At 46.6% G+C, this 24,194-nt stretch overlaps 1 long non-coding RNA gene across 3 annotated transcripts; it reads left to right on the top strand.

Moving 5' to 3' along the window:
- The first annotated feature begins 6,175 nt into the window (after positions 1-6,175).
- LOC116150168 (uncharacterized) lies at positions 6,176-23,392 on the top strand. Of its 3 annotated transcripts, none has more exons than XR_010378977.1 (7): positions 6,176-6,421; positions 8,075-8,595; positions 14,809-14,949; positions 15,028-16,814; positions 18,216-18,322; positions 19,800-19,874; positions 22,362-23,392. It is a non-coding gene; the product is annotated as an uncharacterized LOC116150168 (long non-coding RNA). The 3 variants fall into 3 exon arrangements; XR_010378976.1 differs by having other exon boundaries at positions 6,176-6,425; XR_010378978.1 differs by lacking the exon at positions 6,176-6,421 and adding an exon at positions 7,656-7,710.
- Positions 23,393-24,194: the final 802 nt, after the last annotated feature.

Raw genomic sequence — 24,194 nt, 5'->3', positions numbered from 1 at the left:
TGCAGACGGAAGTCGAGCTGGGCAATGCCAGTGAGAGCTGCCATGGTCTCCGTGTTTCCTCATGAGGATGGCGGGCGTGGAGGGAGGTGTGGGCAGTGGGGGAGTGGGAAGGGGGTAAACAGTCCTCACCTTAATGTCGGAGGAGAGTCTTTTGAGAACTCAAGGGCTTTTCGCCAAGCGCTTCCAACTGCTAGAGGAAAAAGATGCTATGTAAACACTCGCCTGATCAAATGCTGGTCCGATGTGTCACTGTTATTATTTTGGTGATCTTCAGCTTTGACAGACGGGGACAGCGGGGTCCTGGAGAGAGCACGGTCGCTCAGTGTCACTTCAGTGCACTTTATGGTTGAACACAAAACAATGTACCCCACTTAGCACAATAAACACTGGGGACGCTCTGCCCGCCCTGGGAGTCCCTCTGAGGGAACCTGGCTTTCCTAGATAAGACATCAAAAGTGGAGGGTATGTTTTCAGTTTCTTGGTGTGTGTTTTTAAATTGGACTTTGGGAAATAAGGTGTCTCGTAGATTTTTTGGCTGAAGGGCAAGAGGCACATAGATTTATTCCAAATCCTCTTTTCTGTTTTTAAAAGATCAGGCTTAGGAGTGGCACGTAGCTGAACTGAGTATTGGGCCCTGGAATCCTCCTTGCTTCACAGTGACGGGGGGTGTGCAGCTGGGAGCAGTGGGGAGTGCACATCACTCTCCGTGTAGCCTGCGCGCTGCTTCTTGGGGCGATGGCTTTGGTTCTGTTTTACAAAAATTGACTGGAAGAGAAGGGGTGGAGTGGCATGGACCCCAAAGAAATAGGGCTCTCCTTCACATGGGTGGTGCTCCCCTCCTGCCCCCATCACCCCCTTCCCCCAGATCTGACTGGAGAGTGAGCTCGCCTGGGTGGCGACTGGGGCCTGCTTGATCTTCATTGAGCTCGTTCGCCTGTCCCTTCCTAACCCAGCTCGCCACCTCTGCTGGCTGTCCTGTCCTTTGGAAGTCCCTACCCTTTTCATTCTACTAACCTTTAATATTAGCAGCACCAGCAGCAAAAAAGTCAGAACCAGGGAGCAGTGTATCCACCAAACATTTTGCAGGTCAGCTGGATAAGTCAAGGGACACCATCGCTTTGGCCACTAGCTTGGGGACCAGATACCCCGATCTTATGGCAGCGCCCCCAGGTGGCTGCAATTTGCAGCCACGCCAAGGGCCAGTCTCTTGATTCCCTTAGGAATTCCCCAGGCCAGAGGACCACACCTGGTGAAAAGGCTGCGAGTTGTTTGGCCTGGTTTCCTTGCAAGGACTGACAAGGGTGGAGGCGGAGCACATTTTTCAGTTGGGCAGTCCTTTCGATTTGGAACCAAACTGAATTTTGGCCAGCGTCTCGAGCAGAGAAACTGGTCAGGGCTGTGGGCCCAGGCCCCGGAGATGATAAGCACGCGCAATCTTGAGCGCTTATCTCCCCCTGTGTCTGGCCTTCTTGCTTTTATAAAGTAAATCGGGAAATCTCACCGCAACAGGCTTTCCTGTGAGGAGGCTGGCATTTCCTGCCTGCCCCACCAGGGACGGGGACGGAAGGGACACACTGATGCTGACTGCTCACAAGCTCCTGTACAACTGCAGGGGCAGGAAAAGCGGGCACCCACCAAGACCGCCCAGTGCTGGGGTGCGCCTGAGCTACGGAGGTCGTCCCTTTCCAGACACGCTCTCCATACAGCTTCCTGACACGTGGAATACACAGAAGAGAATCCAGAGTTACTTGCTTGAATACACACACACACGTGCACACACACGCACACACACACACATACATGCTTTGTGGATACTCAGCTGAGATCAGCTAATGAAACTGAGGTGCTTCTGACCAACTCCGGACCATTAGATTGTTGTGTTAAAATGAGGTCACATTTTAATGCTCTGGGAAAATGGTTATATAAATTCCACGGTTTTGCATTTTGCAAATTTTGTAAACAAATCTTGCTTCTGTAAAGAGAATTGCCTCTCCCCACCTCTCACATTGGGCTTTGGGGTAAACTTTATTCCAGCCTCAATACATGCGCTATTGTAATGGTCATCGGTGCTAATAAAGCTTTCACATATTACTTCTGTCAAGGAAGTATGTAGAAAACTGGATCTTATTCTACTGTTTTAACATTTACATGATATATTTTATGTAGCACTTAGGGTCATATGTGATGGGAAGGGACCCTAGAGAAATTCATACTCAATTTTCAAATGAAGAAACAGAATCTGAAACAGAAATTATCTTTTTTTCAAGGCAATATTTAAATACGTTATTTCAGTAAGTGATATGATTATCATTATCAGCATCTTTTACTTGGTGAAAACCGAATCACATGTCAGAAACCTAAGTCTCTTAGAATCATCTTTTATACATTATCTATGTAATGTGTTTTAGACACTATCTAGGTAATTATATAAGCAATTTGTCAAACTTTGCAGGGTAAGCCACAGGGCCTGGCCAGAACCCAGGTCTTTTAACTTCTAATCTCATATTTCCTTGTTGAGTTTCTATCAACGTCTCCCGTGAAATAGATTAATTTTCCACGTCCTTACGTGGGGTGGGGTTGATCACTACTGATGCCAGTTCTCTGATTTCGTAGCTCTCTTCTCTCCTTCCATGTGTAAATCGCCCAGCGTTGCCTTCTATTTCCCTCCCCTTGAGCCCGAGGAGGAGTCACACAGATGGTAGGGAGAGTTCGTGCGTACCTGTCCCTTAATGTCCCCACGTTACACAGCCATGCGTGAGTATAAAAATGCAGTGTTAGTACAACACCATTAACTAAACTACGACTACTCTGATGTCATCGGTTTTCCTACAGCGTCCTTGTCCTGCTCCCGGGTCCAGTCCAGGACCCACATAGCACTTAAGTGTCAGGGCTCCTTAGCCTCCTCCGTCTGTAGCAGCCACTCAATCCTTCCTTCTGTTTCACGATCTTGACTTTTTGGAAGAGCACTGGTGCGGTATTTACTATGCGGGATGTCCCGGTGTGGGGTGGTCTGAAGCTTTCTCATGATTAGCTAGGGTTTGTATATTTTGGGGACGGACACACAGATGTGAGGTGCCCCCTGCAGCACATCATTTTGGAGGACCCATGACAATGACCTGTCTTATGACCAGTGATGTTGACCTTGAGCACTTGGTCCAGGTGCTGTAGGCCAGGATACTTCCCTGCACAGTCACTTTTTCCTTCCTTTTGCAGTTAACAAGAATCTGCAGGGGATGGGGGAGATACTTTGCAATTAGCAAGTATTTGCAGGGGAAATACCATGAGACCTTACTCTTTGGCTCAGTAATTTTAGCATTCATAGTCAGATTTCACCTTGAGCAATAATTTCTGTGGTGCTCTAATGGTGATTCCACTCACTTCATCTACATTTATTAATTGAAATTGTTTGTAAGAAAAATCTCTTTAGAGTTGTCCTTTCTCTTCCCTCCCTCCCTCCCCTATATCTTTTTCTTTTTTTCTCTCCCTCTGTTTCATCCTTCCTTCCTTCTTTTCCTTCAGTATGGACTTGTGGGTATCTATTTTATTCCTTCTAACATCTCCTCTTGGCTTATTTGTAATTTCTTTCTCCAGCAGTGAGAAATCTGGCACTTAGGCTTACAGTACCTTAATTTATTTGTTCAACCATAGTACACCTGTGAACTCATTTCAGAATTGCTAATTCGTGCCCTTGGGAGAAACCATTCACCCAGCTAAAAGACGGAGTTCATGATTCTTTTTGTTTTTAGCCTTATGGTATCTGGTCGACACACTGTCTCCCAAAGTTACTTGGGTCGTGCTTCTTCCTCAGCCCTTTGGTGCGGTTACATCGCTCCTTTGTAACACAGTTAATTTCACTTGTCAAAGTCTGCCTTCCATCTTGGGTTCCCCTGAAATTGGGGTTGAGTTTTAAAATTCACATACAGCGACATTCATGCCTTGTAGTGTACACTTCTGCGTTTTTGACAAATACCTAACATCTCCAGAGCACAGCACCATCACCCCATCTTTCTCCATCAGTCCCATCACCCCTAAAATTCCCTGGAGCTGCCCTTCCTTCCACCCTCAACCCCTGACAGTTACTGGGATTTGCTTTCCACCCGCAGGGTTTTGCCTGTTTCACAATGTCGTATAAATGGACTAATGCAATATGTCTCCTTTGGGTCTAGTTTCTTTCACTTAGCAAGATGCACTGAAGATTCACCCATGTTGTTGTGAATTAATACCTTGTTCCTTTCTGTTGCTGAGTACTGGTCCACTGTTGAGTGGTACTCATTTTATGAATGTGCCACAATTTACTCATCCGTTCACCTGCTGAAGGATGTCGAGGCTGCTCCAATTTTTGGTGACTATGAATAAAGCTATAAATATTCATATACAGGTTTTTGTTAGTATGTAAGTTTTCTATGTGCTTGGGGAAATACCTAGGAGTGGGATACATGTAGTGGTAGTGGTTCATTATTTAATTACTTAATTTATTTTGCATATAGACATCTAAATGTTCCAGTTTCATTTGTTAAAAAGGCTGTCTTTTCTTCATTGAATTACCTTCGTATCTATGTCAGAAATCTGTTGACCATATTTGTGTGGGTCTGTTTGTGAGTTCCTTATTCTGTTCCACTGGTCAATATACCTAACCTCTTGCCAATGCTGCCGAGGGAACTGACATCTCAACACTATTGAGAAATGTGAAAACTTGAGCTGCAGCTTATAAAGAATTTGTATGCACAATACTGCTCTTTATTGCTGCATTTGACCGCATACTCCTACTTTTTCAACTGTGTCACTAGTGGCTGAGATGAGCCACAAATATCAATATTCAACATCACATAAATGGGTCAGTCCTGAGACTCAAAATGTGAAGATAAATTTCCCCTGGATTATTAAGGGATTGAGGGTAACAGGTCTCCAAAGTGAGATGTGAACAATCACGAAATACTGTACATACAGAAGACTTATTTATGCTTATGTCTTTATTACATTTTCAATTAAAAAGAAGGATCTTTTCTTTTTAAAAAGGATCTCCTTTTCTTCCCTCGCTGGAAAATTCCTTGAAAAAGAAAGATGTGCTGAAATTTGAGCATCTGTGAGGGGCTTGAAAAAGTTGGATTGACTAATAGGGCTGTCAAGAATGATTTAGCAATTGTAATTAAGCTACCATTGCCAACACTACAGCAAGGCAACATCCAGTGGTGATTAAGATCCCAGCTTTGGGTCAAGCAGGTCTAGGCTTGGGTAATGGGTCTGCTGGACCCTGACTGCATGACCTTGACAGTTACTGAAATTTCCTAAGCTGAGGCTTTTCCATCATTGAAGTAAGGACAGTAGTAGCAAGTTTCTCCAAAGGTTCTAGTAAAGATTAAATTAATGTTTGTGTTAACATACTTAGCATAGTACCTGGAACTTAATCCTCGATAATCATTAGCTATATGAATAAAGAACTTCTTATCTTCAAAACTATAATACTTTTTATTATAATTAATGAAGTTTGGTTCTAAAGAATTCAGTAGCTGAAGTTACCAAAGCGTATCTATTCTGAAATGTAGTAACATGCCTGGAAAAAACTTGTAATAAAAAATTTACTAAATTATTTCCATTGAAATCAGTCTACATGCAAGGAATGCATTATTCATAAATTGTCATTTATCAGAAAAACCAAAGGTAGGAGGGACTGAATGCTGACTCATTTTTAAACAGAGATAGACAGCATGATAATCTAATAGCATTCTTCAACTGATTACTAACGTAAGCAAGCCCTGTCCAGTTTATAAGCACACACACACACACACACATTGTGGTGGGTTGAACAGTGAGCTGTGTTTGGCTTTAGAAGTTTATCTAGTTTAGTCGATAAACGATCTTGTTTAGTTGCTTTTTTACTCTCTCACCACTGTTGCACGATTGCAGGAGGAGCTGCTGTTCTGGAGCCCTGAATTCTCACCGTTTAGCTGGGTGAGCGCCATCCTACAGGTGCTAATATTCGATCAAAGGCAGCACCAGCCGCAGAAAAGAACCTCTGAATGAACGGTGTCGGTAAAAGTTATCTCTATCACCGCCTGCACAGGGCTCTGTCCTTCCACCTTCAGATCCACACCACGTCGTAGCTGGTGAGCCCTGGGGACAAAGGTGAAGCGATCTGCATTAAGATTTTTTCACTTAATTAGGAGCAAGTCTGGAACCCCACACCCCCTGATTCTCAGCTCAGTCTGGGGCATTTCCTTGCCCTGATGGAGTCAGGTTTTCAGGAAGCTGAGGACAGCCCGTCAGCAGTGACTGGGTAGCATCCGCACGCAGGGATCCAGACACAGGTCCACAGAGTCCAGGAGATGCAGTGGGACACCGTGAGCCCTGGAGACTTGCTCAGCTGCAAACCCGGTGGCGCTTCGGGACCTGGAAGAGTGTGAAGCACCCCGGGCTCTCCATGGTGGGTAAGTCTCCGTCTCTCTTCTCCGAGTCCATTTCCTGCCTCTAACGGCCACGGCTTGATCGTTGAGACTTAGCCACCCGTGACTGCTGAGGGAAACAGAGGGAACACTGAGCTGCTGCGTTCATCTCCTCTGCTGGCCAAGGGGCAGGGCCAGAGCCCGTCACTCACTGTCACCCTCGGTTTTAAAACCATTCTGTTAGGATCCGGGAGAGAGATTCTGAGAACCTTGCGGAAGATATCCTTCTGCACTTTTTTTTTTCCTTTTTCTTTTTTGAGCTTAAGGATGAGGAAGTCAGTCTGTGATGGAGGAAGACAAAAAGTAATGCACCACAAAGGGGCAGTATTTAATTCTAGGGAGGGAGCCAAGGAGCTAATACTGAGAAATGGAGATCAGGAATGATGGAAGCTGGGGTTATCAAGAAATTATCCTGTCTGGACAGTCAGCTCTGTCGTTCAATCCCTGGAAACTAGTGCTGATCACTCTCCCTCCACCTGGGCCTCTGTTTTCCCAGTCTTTTAAGTGGGGATATTATCCACTGCTGAAAATGAGGTGCAGATCATCATGGGTAGCAGAGTTCCTAAAAAGCACATCCCAGGTCCCTGTGTAGAGAACCATGCTTTAAAACTTGATTCTAAAAATTCACTGATAGCTAAAAATACCCTGTTGACACAGGCCTGTCTACACCCTCTGATTTTTTATTTTACGTGCAAAAATTTACGTTTTTCCGTTTTCGTTGGCTAGGGTTCTGTTATTTGAAGGTAAGGTGCGGGAAGTCCTTCAGAGGTTCAACGGGAGACAGGGAAGCGGACAGAGGTTTCCTCTCTGGAAGGAACTTTCATCGAGATTTAAAAAAAAAAATTGTTTAGGCTCTGTTTGCTACTGTAACCTCTAGTCTTCTGCCAAATGGCAACACAACAAAGAAATCCTCCTTTTCAAGTTTCTGGTTAATAAAACAACACAATGCAAGACAAATAAACAGAAACAGAAGGCTCGAGCTCGCATAACTTAGCGAGTACATGTGTGGAGCCAAAGGAGCCGCTCTGCCTGGATGGGCAGGCTGTGAAGTCTCCCCCGGAACCTCGCACCCCAGCCCTGCACCCAACGTCCGCACGCAGGTCCCCCAGTGAGCGAAACGTGGGCTGGAAGAATCTCCCCAGTGAGCAGCTGCTTCTTTCTGCTCTGTGGCCACCCCCTTTGCCCTTCAGTGTTGGTTCCTTGGCTCTTGGACATTTAAGTTGGTGGCTGAGTTTCTGGAGGTTGTGTCTCTAGACGTGCTGGTTGAATGGTTAGTGCCTGAAAGAGTGGAGGTGACAGTAGAGGTGTCATTTGCGGGGATTTGGGGAGAGCTTAATGGGCAGCTGACTTATCGAAACTATAAGATCAGCCTTCTCAGGCTGCCGATCTTTCCTCTTGGTGATGCAATTTCTTAGGGCTCACCTGGGAGTGGGTGAGGGCTTGGGACCCTGTGCTCGGATGGGGCGTGGGTGGGGCACGGGCCAGGGGAGCTGGTGGTCTGCAGGCACCTGGAGGGTTCCCGCTGCTCCTGGAGCGGCACCTCCCACCCCAGTGCAGATTCATCAGTTCCCTGCTTCTCTAGTCTCTTTTCTTCTTCAACCTGTAAAAACGCTCTCTCCTCTCTGCTTCCACAGGACTGCCTCTCTCTGTCTTCCACTAGCAGCTTTCAGCACTGGATTCAACCTAAGCCCCAAACCCACGAGGAAAGCATTTCCTAGTAGCCATTTGTCCTCGGCACGCCGGGAAGGGTTTCTCAGCTCCTCATCCCTGTTCTCAAGGGACATCTTCGGACCATTACAAGGCGCTCTCTGTGGATCAGCTGCTGCTAAAACGTGGAAACAAAGAGTAAACCCAACACTTGAAGACGCTAAGGATTTATGACGTTTCAGAAGAGGAACCATTTGTAAAAAGCTGGCCAGCCAACTTCTCTGCAACGTGTTAAATAACAAACTGAGGCTGGAGAGCCGCTTTTTGGTTACTTGGAGCAAATTAAACGACAAGAAGGACCATGAAGCAGTTGGGGGGTTGGTTGCGTGTTTGGAATTTGACTCCATGGAATTGCCATCTTTTTGAAGATTTCACGCATTTAGCTGTTCTTCCTCCAGACTCGTTGCTTCTCCTGTTTTTGATAAATGTCTCTAGGAGATGCTCGGGGGTATGTGATTCCTGCAAGTCGCACAGAACTCTCCTCCAAGCTCACTTCCTTGTTGAGGGATTTATTAGAATTATTAAAAACTCTTTTTCTTTCTTTTGGAGGGGAGGGGGTGGTCACCCCAGGGAAAGTAGAAGCTGAATGATGCTCCTAGTAGGAAGCTTTAAGTCTTGGATCATAAAGGGTTGGATGACTGCCTACCTGCCTTCCTGTTCCTCCTCCTTCCTTCCCGAGTGAATCTTGCCACGGTGCATGCTCTTTCCGGCACTGTTTGAGTTTTTCAGGGGCTGTCGAGCCACCCTCTGCTCCAGGGATGGGCCGTGATTTGACTACAGGGCGATTCTATCCTTGAACACATCCTTGAACTCCTGACTGGCTCAGGAGTGGTCACGTGACCTTATTCCGTTTGGGGCAAAGATAGCAGAGACTCCTGGGAACATTCTTTCTCACTTTTAAGAAGAGCAGTACATAGTCATGTCCTCTCTTTCCGCCTCATTTTCTGCTGGTGGCCTTTTTAAGACCATGAGGGAAGTGGCCCTGAGAACAAGGCTGATGCCCAGAGGAAGGCAGCTTGAGAGAATCTCAGGGAAATGTAGCCAGATTCCTGTCTCCTGGTTCTTGGCAACTGCCCAACCTCTGGACACCCAGTTATATGAGCAAATAAAATGCCTTATTGTTTAAGCCATTCAAGTCAGTTGACGCCGTCCTAAGTGATGTAGAGGTGTAGACTCTAAGCGTGGTGCAGAGCGGCCTGCTGAAAGAGGGCCCAGGGAGGGGCTCAGGGGTCAAACTGGCGCCTCAGCAACCATGTACTGGCCATATGCCCGAAGCAAGATGCTTGACTCCCGTGTCAAAGGGGTGTGACCATCTCTGCATCTGTGTCGCCAGGCTGAGTGTGGGTCAGTTAAGTCAGAGCTCCACAGCGTGATATGTAACGTGTTATTGGCATCCTCTGTCAGTTCAGCTCTATTATTCCATCCTAATGAAAAGACAGCGGCTAACGGTACTGAGAGATGAGTCTGTGTCAGCTCCTGGGGCTAACTGCTTCAACGACTTTGCTCCTTTAATCTGCATTGCAGTCCCGTACAGGACGTTATCACGTCCCTGTTTTGCAGATGATGAAAAAGCATTAGAAAAATTAACCTTTCAATATTATACATCTGGAAAGTGGGGGCGCTTTCTAGGGAGTATCTGAGGATAACGCCAGTTGCTCAAGCACGTGTTCGAGAACTTGTCAATTCCACAAAAATTGCCGCCAGTCCCCAGCCCTGCGCTAGGCTTGTTCCCGTGGTCACTGTCTTACCATTTATTTGGTCATGATCTGGCTTCCTGTTTCTGTTCCCTAAGTCCTTAAGCCAATGCAGATCTCGCCTTCACAACAACCACTGGACTGACTCACTGCTCTTGTAAAATAGTTTGTGCTCGAGTTGTTTTCACCACCCCTCTGTAAGTGTGTGTGTGTGTTGGAGTATTAATGGAAGTAGTTGATGCTTGAAATATTTTGAGACTGTTACAAGCTCTGATGGAGATGGCTGAGATAGTGGCTTGCAGGTCACGCATCACAGCTGTAAGTAATTTAGCCCCTTGCCCTGAAATGCTGAAGGTGGGCATGGGACAGCGTAAGGAGGGCCTCCTTGCTGTCAAGACCAGCAGTTCTCACATGGGGACAGTTCTGCCCCCTTCACTCCCACAGGGGACTTGGCAATGTCTGGAGACATTTGATTGTCACAATGACAATGATCAAATTGTCACGGTGGTGATGTGCTGCTGGCATCTAGTGGGGAGAGCCCAGGGAGGCTGCTCAGCACCCTGAAAAGCCCGGGCAGCCCCCATAACAGAGTGCCATCGAGCTCCACATGGGATAGTGCCGAGGTGGGGAGACCCGGTCTAGACGTACCTGCGGTCCCATGCTGAGATCTTTCCAAACCATTCCTGCTTGGTTAGGGGTCAGGCCACCCTTCCTACTCTGTGGATCTGTGTGAGTGTCCCAGAGTGCTCACAATTTGATACCCACTCTCAGGCTCAGCAGAGCCCTGGAGCCTGGTCAAGTGTCCTACTGGAGGAGACACAGGTCTTCTGCAAGAAACTGATGGTGGAAGGCATTTGCCCCAAAGAGTTGAGGTCAACTGACATGACTTTCTGAACAAAGAGGGATAGTCTTCAGGTTTTCTTCAGCTCTACTGGGGGCCCTCGTGTAGGTTGTTTCTATTGATGCTTGACTGTCTCCCTGTCCTCCTTACGCTCTCAGGTTTAATTCTGTCGTCTTGACCCCTGACCCGTTCCCAGGTCCTGACCTCGGCACCTTTTCGTCTCTAATGCCAACCCAGGTGACCATCACCAAGTCTCTTTATGGTAAAGGCTCTGATCACTTTCTTCTCCTTCTGGTTTATACATTACGGTAATACACATTATTTCCCGTTACTCTTAGGACCTTCCCTTTTGATTTGTAGGAGCTCAGGTTAGAACTGTAGAAAGAAGAGCATATTAGAATTTCTTCTCTTTTAATTTTCTTGCTGTAGAAGTCGAAATTTTCCTTACAGCCATGCGGATTCCTCTGAATAACAAGGAGAGAGTCAGGACACACCACAAAGAGAGAAAAAAAAATGACAAAGACGAATACGTCGAGATCTTATTTCACGACATCAGAGATTTCATACGTCTTTCTGCCCCCCTACGCTTTGGTGTGAGGAAGGAGGTGGTGGTGGTAGAGGATAGTTTTATGGGTTTAGCCAGATGTTAAAGACATCTGGTGACTGGGTGTTTGTTTTTTAAACTTTTCTGAATGTTATGCTGAGAACTGGGGGCTGAATGGTGGCTGTTCTGACCAGTCTAATAAACCATCTTTGCTCTGAGAGTACAGATTAGGGGCAGGAGGAAGGAAAGGTGCTTCTGGCTTGGCAGAGGGCACCTCCATTTCTTTATTTGACGATGAGACTCTACCTCATATAACAACCATAATGATTCTAGCTATGAGTTACAGAGTGCTTATTATAAGACAGATGTGGTGCTAGATCCGTTGCCTCTGTTTTCTCATTTACATTTATTTCTAATATGTTAGAATCTGTGATGCTGTGCAGAGATGTCTTCTAATGCTCCCAGAATTTACATCATTCTTTCTCTCCATTGTCTGGATAAATATCTTTCTTTAGACTTAAACATATGGTTCTCACATTTGTACTACCAACCTTAGTATCATATTTTTGTTTGCTGTTTTCCATGTGGTGCTGATGGATTGCCTTAAGTCATCCACGTCCAGTAGTCCAATTTTCTTGGAGAAGCTGCTAGGTTACTGGTATTACTTGTGACTGTGAAAGTCTTTATGCGAAATGAACTTCCCCACCCCAGAGTCAACCCTTGGACCTTCGTTTCATAAACTCCAGGCTGCAACTGGGTGAATCAACTGATGTCTTTGAAGAAAGGGCTAGACTTTCTGGAGGAATATCTCTCGGATTTGAGTTTTTTGGAGGGAAATCTCTTGGGCTTGAGTTTTTGTTCCATAAGAGGCAGCCTAGTGAAACAGAAGGTTGTGTGTGGTGCTCAGATTCTACTTCAGAGAAGGAAAGGCTTCCATAGGAATATACCGGGTGAGTGAATTCGAAGGCCAGTAGGAGGAGACTGTGAACAGAATTCCACCCCTTCCTAAATGCCTAGGCCAGCAGCTTGTCATTGTTGTCCCAGTGAACTGAGTTGCCTCCTGGTGGGAGATTTTCTAGAGTTGGACAGAGGTTGTCAATAGTCATGGGGAGAAGGTTCTGGCATAAATAGTAAAGAAGCAAAAACAGACAACATATGTTGAATGAGACAAAACATCCAGAGAATTTTTTAAGGAAAAGAGCAGTGTGTTGACTATGAGGAGAAGGAAAAATGTCAAGAATTCAGGAGGTGGGCAAAGAAGATCTTGACTTGGGAGCCAGGGACTAGTAGGCTAACTAGGGTCTAGAAGAGTCTGGGAGATGCAGAGCTAGTGAGAACCCTGGTCACGGGTCCCGAGCTGGACTCCCAATCCTAAGGGAGCAGTGGGACTGCCCTGATACAGTTCAGTGCAGAATTTGTTAGAATCAGTGGTAAAGGGCCGGGAAATTGATGACACAGATGAGCCAGCCGGTACCCTGAGGGCCGTCCTGACCTGTGTGTTTCAAGAGGATCTGTCCACTATTTGAAGACTAGAGACTTATCACAGCTTAGAGGATTTGCAAGGGATTTGCCCACTGCACTGGAGCGGGCAGGCTTAGTGTGGTCAGATAGGCACCAGCCGGCCGTGGCATCTTGTTTCCTTAAATTGGTGGGAAGGATTGGGTTTGTCAGGAAAGTCCTCAGCTTTGGAGAGTGAAGGAGGGTACAGGGTGGGGTGAACAAGACACAGTGGAAGGCAGAAGGTGTTTTGGAAGTTTCTCTGCACAAGGTTATATGCACATCTCCTCTGCCTTCAGGAAAGGAAGCGGATCTTAAACACACACGAAAACAAACAAAAAAGTGAGTGTGGGGAGTTTTGAAAAAGTTTATAAAGCAGCTCTGAAGACCAGAGACCTCAAATAATTCACTTATTTTTTCTCTGTTTTTCTATGACTTTTGCTTTCAGGGTGGAACAGTCAAAGTTATCAAGAATGATAAACTAGGACCCCTCCCTGTCACATCCTGTAAAGGAGAAAGCTTTTTAAAAATTTGGAGATCTTAGAAATAAAAAAGGAGAGTTTGTGAGTGGATCCTTACAATAAACAAAGAAAAAGAATGATTACCTTCTCTGATATCAAATTTCATGTACAGTTTAAGTATTCTTACCACTTAGCATCAACCAAATACTTTTAACTCTATAAAGTTTCCATTATTTCATTTAGCTAGAGAAGTCTTCCAGCTAACACTTTCCTATGCTTGGAAAATTTTTAATTAGCCCTTTCTGTATCTGTTGAGAGACGATATACTTCATACATCAATACTCCATAGAGTTTAGTCTTAGAAATATGGATTGTATTTTTTATTTTTATATATTTTATATGTTTATTAACATTTTTTCTTTCTCTGTTGGCTGACTTATTTCAGGCCCATAGGCGTGTACTTCGTATGTTCATTGACTCTCACATCTTTCTGTTCATGAAGATCATTTAAGAAGAAAGGCATTAAAATAAGGTTGACTTGAGATATCTAAACATCTGTTTAATACAGCCTCTCTTTATATTACTTATTTCTGGTCCAGGGCATCAAAGAAAAAAAATGAAATGTCGGCACTGTTCTCTTAAAAATACGTCAAGGGCCCCCAACTCTTTAACAACACAGGAAATGTCAAATATTATATGGATATAAATAACTCAGTAAAACAGGGTTACAAGAACATCTGGCTTTGCACAGTTCCACGCACTCGGCTGGCGCAAAGATATTTCAGTAATACTATCCAGTCATTGGGTTGTGTGAGACTACGGGGCACAGAAGGGAATTTGAGTGTCGAGTGAAAAATGTGCTTGTAAAAGGGTCTGAATTGTTATCTGTCTAATCCGTCCTAATCTGTTCAGTCATTTGCTCTGGGGGCTCCTAAGAGGGAACACTGACCCCCTCTGGAAGCTACTCTCTTAGGCAGACACCCCCAGAGCCCAGGATGAGGGGTGCAGGGTGGAAGGTTAATGACCCTTGAGACACAAGCTGCCCCAGTGATAACCAGAGAGATCATTTTAAAAGGGACATCTCAATTTTCGGGGGAAATTGCAGCCTTCTGTCGGTCCAAACCTTGTGGAAACCACGTCGAGAGGGAAAGATGGTGGCACGGGTCTCCTTTATTCTCGTCAGTGTTGCATCGCACCCTGTTGGTCTCCCTCTGCTCTGCGCCGCGCCTTGGCCTCCGCTGAGGGCTGGCTTCCCGGGGAGCGGGGCGCGCTGCTGTCTGCGGGAGGCGGTTTGTACAGTCTCAACCCTTTGGAGTTCGTTTCGTTACACCTACTTAAAAAAGAAAGTAAACCCCTCAAAACAGACACAAAACCTTCACACGAGGAGCTTAAGGCTTATGGTTTTCCTCTAAATGACGATGTTCAGCATAATTAAGAATAAAAACAGCCATACGTCCACCTTGCCAGGAGGGCAAAGCCAGACAGAAGTGACAGGTAGATCTTAGATTCTTTTGGGCTCCTTCCCAAAGAACTCTCTTACTTTTATATTCTGCAAATATTGAGTAACTACCGCGTGCCAAGCCCTGGGGTAGGGAAAAACTCAAGGTCCTCCCTTGCCTTCTAGGAGCTTACCGTCTGCTGGGCTAGGCAACACTTGGAAGCTATCAGTTTCAATCCGATCCAATCCAACCCAGTCCAGTCCAGCTGGGTCCAGCACGGTGTATTCTAAAGTAAAGGGACTCATTGAAAGACAGTAAAATACCAGGTAAAGACATTTGCTTAACTCTCTTCTACCAAACTTTTGAAAAATCTAGTTACATTGGTATCTTTCTATACCTCCTAGGGTCCTTTTGGAAATCACTTGATCCTTTGTTAAAATCAAGTCCAAGCTGAGGAAGCACAGGCGGTTTATCTGGGCGCAATGCTGCCCAGCACCGGGGCAGGCAGCAGCGGTGAAGCACCGGGGACACTGCATTACGGTGGAAGGAATCCCTTTATTGGCAGGAAGTACAGCTCTTACACGTGCACAACCACCTGGTTTTGCAGTGGTTCCTGGAGACCCCAAAGTGCTACCCTTATGCTATGTTTTTTTTTTTCCTGTTCTTTCTCAAATGGCCATTTTCTATTCATTAAATAAGTGGTTTACTGCAACTAATGTGTTTCTGTGGAGCATCTTCTGGGAGTGAAGGTCTGTGGGAGATAATTCCTTGCTTTCAAGAGCTCGGTCGGGTGGGGAAAAGCCACATAAATGGATAAGTATGATACTATGTGCTGAGTGTTAGGGATCTGTGCGAGGGAGAGATAAAGAGACATCTGGCTAGAAGGCGAAACACTGGGGAGGACGGGTTGGAAATCATCGGGTGGGTCAGAGTCTTTCTCACACTATATATTCATGTGTCAAATGGCACTTCTCATTCAAAGTTATCCCGACTGGGTACATACCTTGTTTGCAGTAATGGGATAGCTTCCCAAACCCCTGTCACTGTGTTCTCTGTAGACTTGGCTTGAAAGGAATGGCCAGCTAGTCACGTGAATTACACGTGAAAGGAATTGCCTTGATTGTGAGTTTGGTTCTCCAGACCCTTGAGAGGCTGCCTCCTGGGGTTTGTTTGTTGGTAGGGGTCCCAGCCACCCCCCCCCCATCCAGCCCAGCTCCAGACGAGCACTGCTGAGCGTCACTCGCCAACCTGCCCTCCTGCTGGTTTCTTGCAGTCACTCTCCCCTTTCTCTTCCCATTCGTTTCCAGGCATTTGACAGAAGAAACTGCCCCCAGGCACCACTGAGATCATGACCCAGGCCGGTACACTTCAGGAAATTCACGCTGACAGAAACTCCTGCCTTCTGCTATTACAGAAGGGGCTTGGTGCAGCAAGATGCCAGCTCAGAGCCACGGGCTGCAAGGAAAGGTTCTTGACCCTCTCTGCAGAGAAGGGAGCGCCTGGGAGGGGGGCTGAAAGCTGTGGCCAGGGTTGAGATAAACATGCAGGTTAAGGCATTTTTCATCTGTTTAACCAGATCTCATTATATTGTCAAACAAGACTGCAGTGCTCACAAGAAACAGCTACGGTATTCTTATTGAGGGTTGGGGCGAGACGTAAGAATTTATTTTCCCCTCTGAAGTTAATTTCCCTGATGCTGCGATGCCAGGCAAAGTTTTCACTGGGATGAAAGTTGGGGTTGGAGACAGTAAGTTTGTGGAGCTTTTGAGGAAAAGCTTAATGGCACATCCTAGGGCCCCACGCTGCCTGGGGCTGAGGAGAAAAGGAGACTTCAGTGGTAATCTTGCCTGTGTCCTCCACAGGGGACGCCCTTCTCCTGGCCACGGACGGAGCCTTTCCCTAAATGTATATTCCTTTGCTCTGTCGTTCTCCCACCCCCCGCCCCTTATGTTGATCCCAAGAGAAGGCCACTTTTGTTCATTGTTCTTCTCTTTTCCGGGTTGAGCTAACTTTAACAATTGCCTAGCTCTGACGATGCTCAGGAGGTGAGTAAATTACCGCGCTGCCCAGCCCTTTGTCCGAATCGTGGAGGAGGGTGGCGATCCTTGTGAAAATGTGCACTGATGGTCCTGCACAGTGGCCGTGTCGACATCGGACACCTGAGTTTTAGAAAATCCGGAGTAAACGTCTGGTAAGCAAGTGAAGGCTTTGACTCACCACCGACTTCTAGCGTGATGATTATTTCACATCTGTGTCGTGCGTGTCACACCGTTAGCTCGTTTCTGGTCTAACCATAAAACGGTGTGACGTAGCTTCAGCGCGTTAAAGCTAGTTCTTTATGTATTTAGAACCGATCTCAGTTACTAGTTTGTGAGGGTGATCTTACGAGGCTCCTGTCCCACTTTTGGTCTGACCGTTTTAAGGTTTTGGCTCATTTTTAAATCAGGTTGCTTTCTTGTTGCTGAGTTTTAAGAGTTCCTTGTGTATTTTGGATAACAGTCCTTTATCAGATGTGACTTCTGCAAGTATTTTTCCCCCCCAGTTTGTGGTTTGTCTTCTAATTATCTTGCTATGTCCTTCCCTGAACATAGGGTTTTGATTTTAATGAAGCCTGGCTCATCAGTTATCTCTTTCAGGCGTTGTGCCTTTCAGGCGTTGTAGCTGAAGGCGCCCCCAGACCCAAGGTCAGCTAGGTTTTCCCCTGTGTCACCTTCTGGATTTTACATGTTGGTCTACGAGCCATCCTGAGTTAGTTTTGTGAAGGGTGTAGGATCTGTGTCTAGATTCTTTTTTTTTTTTTTTTTTTTTTTGCACGTGGATGTTTAGCTGTTCCAGCACCATTTGTTGAAAAGATTGTCTCTTCACCATTGAATTGCCATCACTCCTTTCTCAAAGATCAGTTGATTACACTTACGTGGGTCTACTTCTAAGCTCTCTATTCTGTTCTTTTGATGTATTTGTCTTTCTTTAGCTGATATCACACTGTCTTGATTACTGTAACTTCATAGTAAGTCTTGAAGTCAGGCGGTGCCAGTCCTCCAGTTTTGTTCCTCTCCAATATCGTCTTGGCTATGCTGGGTCTCTGGCCTTTCCCCATAAACCTTCGAATCAGTTTGTTGATATCCATACAAACGCTTGCTGAGATTTTGATTGGCATCACATTGAATCTATAGATCAAGTTGGTCAGGACTGACATCTTGACAATATTGAGTCTTTCTATCCAAGAATATCTCTCCACTTATATGGTTCTTCTCTGAGTTTGTTCATTAGAGTTTTAGAATATTCCTCACACGGATCTTGTATCTATTTTGTTAGATTTTTACATAAGTATTTCAGGTTTTTGGATGCTAACAGAAATAGGATTGTGTTTTTACTTTTAAATTCGACTTGTTCATTGTTGGTGTATAGGAAAGCAATTGACTTTTGTGTATTAACCTTACAGTCTTGCTATAATGTCTTTTCTTTTTTTTTTGGGAAGTCATTTTTTTTATTTTTCTGGATTTTCTACACCTGTGTCACCTGTGAAGAGATAGTTTCATGTTTTATGTCTTCTGCTCAATCTGTAATGCCTTTTCTTTCCTCATTGCATTAGCAGGGACTTCCAGCATGATGCTGAAAGGGAGTGGAGAGAGGAGACGTCTTTGTTTTGTACCACTGCCTTTCCACTGCATTATAGTGGCTTTTAATCTTCTAAATTAGGTAAGCAAGTATTTTATTTTAAAATGTTTATAGCAGATATGTCTGTCAAGCCTCCTTTCCCTCCTTACCTATTTCACACAGCCCTGAATTTCTGCTTGGTGCTCCATGTGGTTCTAGGGAATCTGACTGCATCTCTGGTTTGGCTGTGAACAAATGACCTAGCAGCGTCCTCCAGCCACAGTGGTTGGTAGAAGAAAGCCTGCATCCTAGGCTGGTCCAGGGCGGCACAGATGCCTTCTCTCCTTCTGTCGGATGTGTTATAAAGATGGAAAGCCTGGAGCCGCTGCAGCCATTTTGCTGTTATGAAGGGGGATGAAGCTAAACAGAGAAACAGACCAAACAAAACAAAACAAAACAAAACAAAAAAACCAAAAAACCTATTTGCAGGAAATGAAACCAGAGCCATGATTAAACCATAACCAAACATTCTCAGTTATGTTAGCCATAAATTCCTGTCCTTGTTTAAGCTACTCTGAGTTTGATTTTCTTTAACTTGTAACAGAAAGCATAATCAACTAAGAGAATTTTTTTCTGATTAATATGTTTTTCTTACAAGTAACTTAGAAAAACCTGAGAAATATAAAGAAGAAAATAAAAATCAGATAAAATTCTACTACCCAAAATATCTGCTTTTAACACTTTGAAGACTCCTTTTTAGTTTTTATTGAAGAGGAGGTCGAAATTAGGATTTTATTATACAAAACTTTACATCCTGATTTTTTCCTAAACATTATATTATATGAAAGTTTACAAGTCCCTGTGTAATCACTGAAAAAAAAAATTTGAAGTGGCAGCATGTTTAAATCCTTTATACTTATTTTCAAAGCTACTATGATTGAACGTAACATTGTTTAGGCTTATGTTTTGTGTATTTCCTTTGTAATTTCTGACAATTTCATTTTTTATCACTTGTGTTACACAAAATAGTTTTTAGATTTAGTTTTGATTAAACAAACATTTCCTGAGCACTTCCTACATGCCAGTGATGGGTTCCGAGGAAGATGAGTTAGAATCAATGCCAGTCTCTGCCCTCAGGGGCAGAGTCACAGAAGGCCCACATCAGTCAGAAGCCCACAAAAATGAACTCACGATTACACAGTGATGCTTGCATTAAAGGAAAGGAAAGGTGTATGATGTTAGGATGGTGTGGAATACCTCAAGACCCGCGGGCGCACAGGGAGGGAGGGGTGTAGAGGGAAGGGAAGGGTTCCACTCAGAAATCATGTTTGAGTGGGGTAAGCAAAAATGAGAAGACGTTAGCTGAGCACGGGGGAAGGTGTGGGGTAAGGGAGACCCTTCTCTGCAGAGGGAAAGGAATGCACAAAGGCCGCGCGTCAAGAGGCAGCCCAGCACACCTGAGGAGCTGGAGGGGCACCATGATTGGAACGCAGGGAGTGAAGGGGAGGGCAGTGACCAGACCGGGAAGAACCTTCTTTTTTCTCCTGATTATTTTTCTTTTCCCCTCTTTTCTCTTAAGATAAACTGGACACCATCACCGCATTTTGGTGGGGAGCTGATCACACAGATCTGTGGCCTGCAAAGCTCACTTGAGGTGACTATGGATGGCAGGGTAGGGCCTGGGTGGGTCCTACAGTTGCCGAGGGAGATGGGCAGCTGGTTTGGGGTGGTGGTCATGGAGGTGGAGGAGAAGTGGGTGGAGAGATCTGAGGAAGTGCAAGGACTGGCACTTGGTGATAGGCTGGATGTGGGGAGTGAGGGAGGGAGCTGTCAGGAGGAATCTTGGCCTCTGGCTTTGTGCCCAGGGATGGAGCTTGGGGCACAGAGAGACAGTCACAAGTATGGCCTCCGTCCGGGACAACCTGAGGCCATGAGAGATGTCACGTAGAAGAGGGCACTCTGGAAAGGTCCAGACTGGAGAAGCAAATTGGTAAATCCTCAAAGACAGATGGAAACTGCAGTCATGGGCATGAAGAAGACCATTCCCCATGAAGGAGGAAATGAGTGGGATTCCTACTCACAAACGGCCCAGCGTAGGGCTTCGGGAGCTGGGCAGAGAGGATGGACATTCAAAGGCTACTGAAAGGAGCAGCAGAGAAGTCAGAGGAAAAGCTGAGGAGTGTGGAGTCTCAGTATTTAAAGGAAGAGAGGGCATCAAAACGCAGGGGCAGAGCTGATACCTGGAGCAGTGGAGACAAGGGCTGGAAAGCACCTGTGGGATTTAATGGCACTGGGGCTTCTGGTGACCTTAGCAAGAGTTATTTCAGAGAAGTGATGGGTTGTTGTGGTTTGGGGAGAGGTTAGGAGAAAAGGGAATGGAACAGGTTTTGTGAAAAACTTCCAGGAATTTTGCTGAGAAGGGGAGCGGAGGGTTAGGGCTCACACGGTTCTCAGCCCTGTCTGTACACTAGAATTATGTGACGTGCTTTAAAGAATCCCAAAGCCAAGGCCACTCTCCAGACCAATTAAGACAGAATCTCCGGGAGTTAGCCCCAAGCACTGAGAAATTTTATAGCTCCCAGGTGATCCTAACACACACCCAAGACTGACAATCACCAGGGTAGAAGGAGATGTGGGGTTGAAAACATATACAAATATATTTCAAGGACTACAGAGACTTGAACGTGCTTCATTGTTGATGGGAAGGGTCTGGTGGGGGGGGGGAGAGAAGTAGTGATTGTGCGGAATTCTGAGCTGCAGTGGTTTAGAAGAAATGCATTCTGCTTTTAACTGCACTGTTGGCTACCTTGACATAAAAATTAAAACCAAAAAATCTGCATGTCTTCAGTTATCCAAAATCAAGAATAAAGTTGCTTTCTGAAGTATTTCCTATGGAAGAAAATGCATGTAAGCCACTGGCTGCAACAAAGACCGCACCCCCTGGGGGTACGCCCCGTTCTGAAGATCAGTTGGTGTCCTGTTTGTCTTAGCTCGTGCCCAGCCCAGCACCATCTCTGGGTCTGCAGAGTGTTGATTTATCTTCTGAAACACTTTTTCCTCTTCTGGGCACTTCCCCATAAGTTTCCTGTTTCCATCAGGACCAACACGTCCTGTAAAGGCTCTCGGCTCGTGGACGAGGCGTGTGCACCAAGAGTCCAACTGTGCCGAACGCTCCCCAAAGCCCTACTTTTTCCCTCCCTTTCTTTTCTTGCTTCCTTCCTTCTTTCCCCTAATCTCTCTGCTCCACTCCCCACTCGCCCCAAATGCTCAGACTTCCTCTGTAGATTCCAGAGGAGGATTTCAGAGACCTTGAGTTCATGGGCGTCTCTTCGGGGCAGGGACCCTCTTGGGTGACTTCAGCATTGGACGGGTAGTTATTTGGGTGCCAGCATTCGAGCTGAATAAAATCTGCAGGTTAATTCCAAAGCTCAGCGTCTCCCTTCTGCCCCACAAACAACGCCCCCGGCGGAGGAGTTGACATTCCATCACCCTTGCTCACCAAGGTCAAGGCAATAGAGACTATTGACATTTCAAATATTAAATAAGAAGAGATAAATATTAGTCACTGATACCACAGTGTGAATTCGCTTCTCTGTTGTCCCCGCCCCTGAAGGCAGGAGACCCAGAACTTGTGATTCTTACAGCAGCTAAGGAATCTGGAGGGTAGGGGACATTACCGAGGGACACAGGTGTTTGTCCCAGCAGAGGTTTGGTTGGCACCAGCTTTGAGACTCTGGGAATAGGGCGCCCAGTCTCCCCCTCTCCTTCCTCCCCTTCCTTCTTGCCTTCCTTCTTTCTTTTCTTTCTTCCCTTCTTTTAATTTTTGATTTTGATTTTTATGGAAGTTTAGTCGATTTACAATGCTGTGTTAGTTTCTGGTGTATGATTAAGTGATTTAGTTTATTCTTTTTCAGATTCTTTTTCATTATAGGCTATTATAAGATATTGAATGTAGTTCCCTGTGCTGTACAGTAGGACCTTGTTGTTTATCTATTTTATGTATGGTAATTTATATTTGTTAATCCAGAATTCCTAATTTATCCCTCCCCTCTTCCCTTTTGGTGACCATAAGTTTGTTTTCTGTGTCTGTGAGTCTCTTTCTGTTTTGTAAATAAGTTCATTTTTATCTTTTTGTTTTCAGATTCCGCATAAGAGTGAGTCAGAAAGAGAAAGACAAGTCTCTCTCTTCCTTCGTCTCCCTGTCTCTGTGACTCTGCCCTCCTTCACCCCGACGTTGAACAAGAGGAGTTGTGAGCACCTCCCACAGGCAGGCAACGCTGCCTCCCTCCTGGGGATGCGAGGCTGAGCCCTTCCCCTGAGGAGCCGAGCGCAGTGGGACGGACAGAGCAAGCCTGTAATCACCCTGCCCAGTAAGAGTGTCAAGACCGTGGGAGGCACACCGTACCCTGTCTGGCGGGGTCGGAGACCTTTTCCCGGGGCATCTGAGCGGGAACTTGAAGATGAACAAAGACTTTTCCACGTGGACTTGGTGGGGGAAGGACTCTGGATGAAGCTGTAGGAGAGTCTGGCGTGGTCCGGGGAGGAGAGCAGCCCCTGTGTGCGGGGTGCTCCGTGAGTGCGGGAGTGCAGTGGGGCGGGGAGATGGGCGAGGCTGGGGTAGGGCTCTGTGGGCCACACCAGCCCCATCATCTGGGGGGAGGGGGTTAAATCAGAAAGCACGGGATGACCTCTTTGCAAGCATCTCCATTGTGTGGAAATCAGCTCAGTGGTGCTCAGTGTTTTCTTACAAATGCAAGGGTCACAAAGGGGGATGCTAAACCCACAGCCCCCAGGAGGGAGGACAGGTCTGCAGGGAGCTGTGGATTTCCCTTCAAGCTGGGTGTTTGGAGGGAACAGAAAGCTGGCCGAGGACCTCTCCTCCCAGCCCAAGGCTGTGTCAACACACTCACCAAACACAGTGAAAACATGACAAGCAGAGAACAGAGTGTCAACGTGCTAATTGAAACCAAAACCCAGTAAGTCACGTTTTATTTTTTCTCGGGTTTTTCTGTTTGGCTCTGGACAATAGTTGAATAAAGTGTAATTTGCCTAAGTCCCCCTTCTCTCTGGGAGGCCCGTGCCCACCTTGGCCTCCCTGGGCTTCCTCCTTTGGTGGGAGAGAGGGGCCCGGGGAGCAGACAGATTCAAGGCCCAGAGGTACCCACAGCAAGCAGAGGCGCGCCTGCGGGTGGCGTCCACCTCTGGTCCGTTCCCCTTAGACACCAGTGACTTCTACGAGAGAACCTTGTGGACTTTCGTGGCCCACGTGTCATCATGTCATCCTCCTGAGGTTGCCAGCAGGCCCCGTTTCCCAGAGGGTCCCCTGCCAGGCCCCATGGAGGGAGGGAGGGAGACAAGGGAGGAGTAACCAGCAGGCAGGGAGGGGAGAAGGAAAGGAATTTCTGGCTGGGGAGCCTGTTGCTTCTGGTCCCTGGGGGGCGAGATTCCTGGCTGCCCGTGGGCCTCCCAGTGGCGGGGAGGCCAGGGGACCCTCGGAAGCCCCCTGGGTTCTCAGGTCAGGGACAGCTCAGCGCTGTTCTTTGTTTACTTTGGCCTTTCAGAGGCTTCTAATTCACGGAGACAGGTGGGGAGGAGGGCAGGCAGGGCTTCGAGGTCTCTGCGGGCCCCCTCCTCCTGGTTGGCGGTGGCCTCGGACGTGCAGGCAAAGGACGTGGCCACCAGGCAGCGGGCCCTGGTCCGCTCTTCCCAGTCCGTCCTGCCACCCCCAGCTCCTGGGCTGCCCCGGGGCCGAGCTACCAACCTGCAAACTTCCAGAAAGGAAGGACCAGGATGTGTTGTGGCGCCTGGCACGTGGGAGGTGGTCAGATGCTCGTGATCGGTGCTGGGAGCAAACCCTAGAGCCCGTGCCGATGGGGCGGCCCTCGCCAGGCCCCTTGTTTGCGGATGCTGGAAACCACACGGGTGGTCTGGGTTCACCGCACTTTCTGCTGGCCGGAGCGGGGCGTGTGTGTAC

This window comes from Camelus dromedarius, chromosome 34, assembly GCF_036321535.1.
Source record: "Camelus dromedarius isolate mCamDro1 chromosome 34, mCamDro1.pat, whole genome shotgun sequence".
Taxonomy (NCBI): Eukaryota; Metazoa; Chordata; class Mammalia; order Artiodactyla; family Camelidae; genus Camelus; species Camelus dromedarius.
Note: the sequence above shows the minus strand (reverse complement) of the source record. Positions and strands in the feature narration are given on the sequence as shown.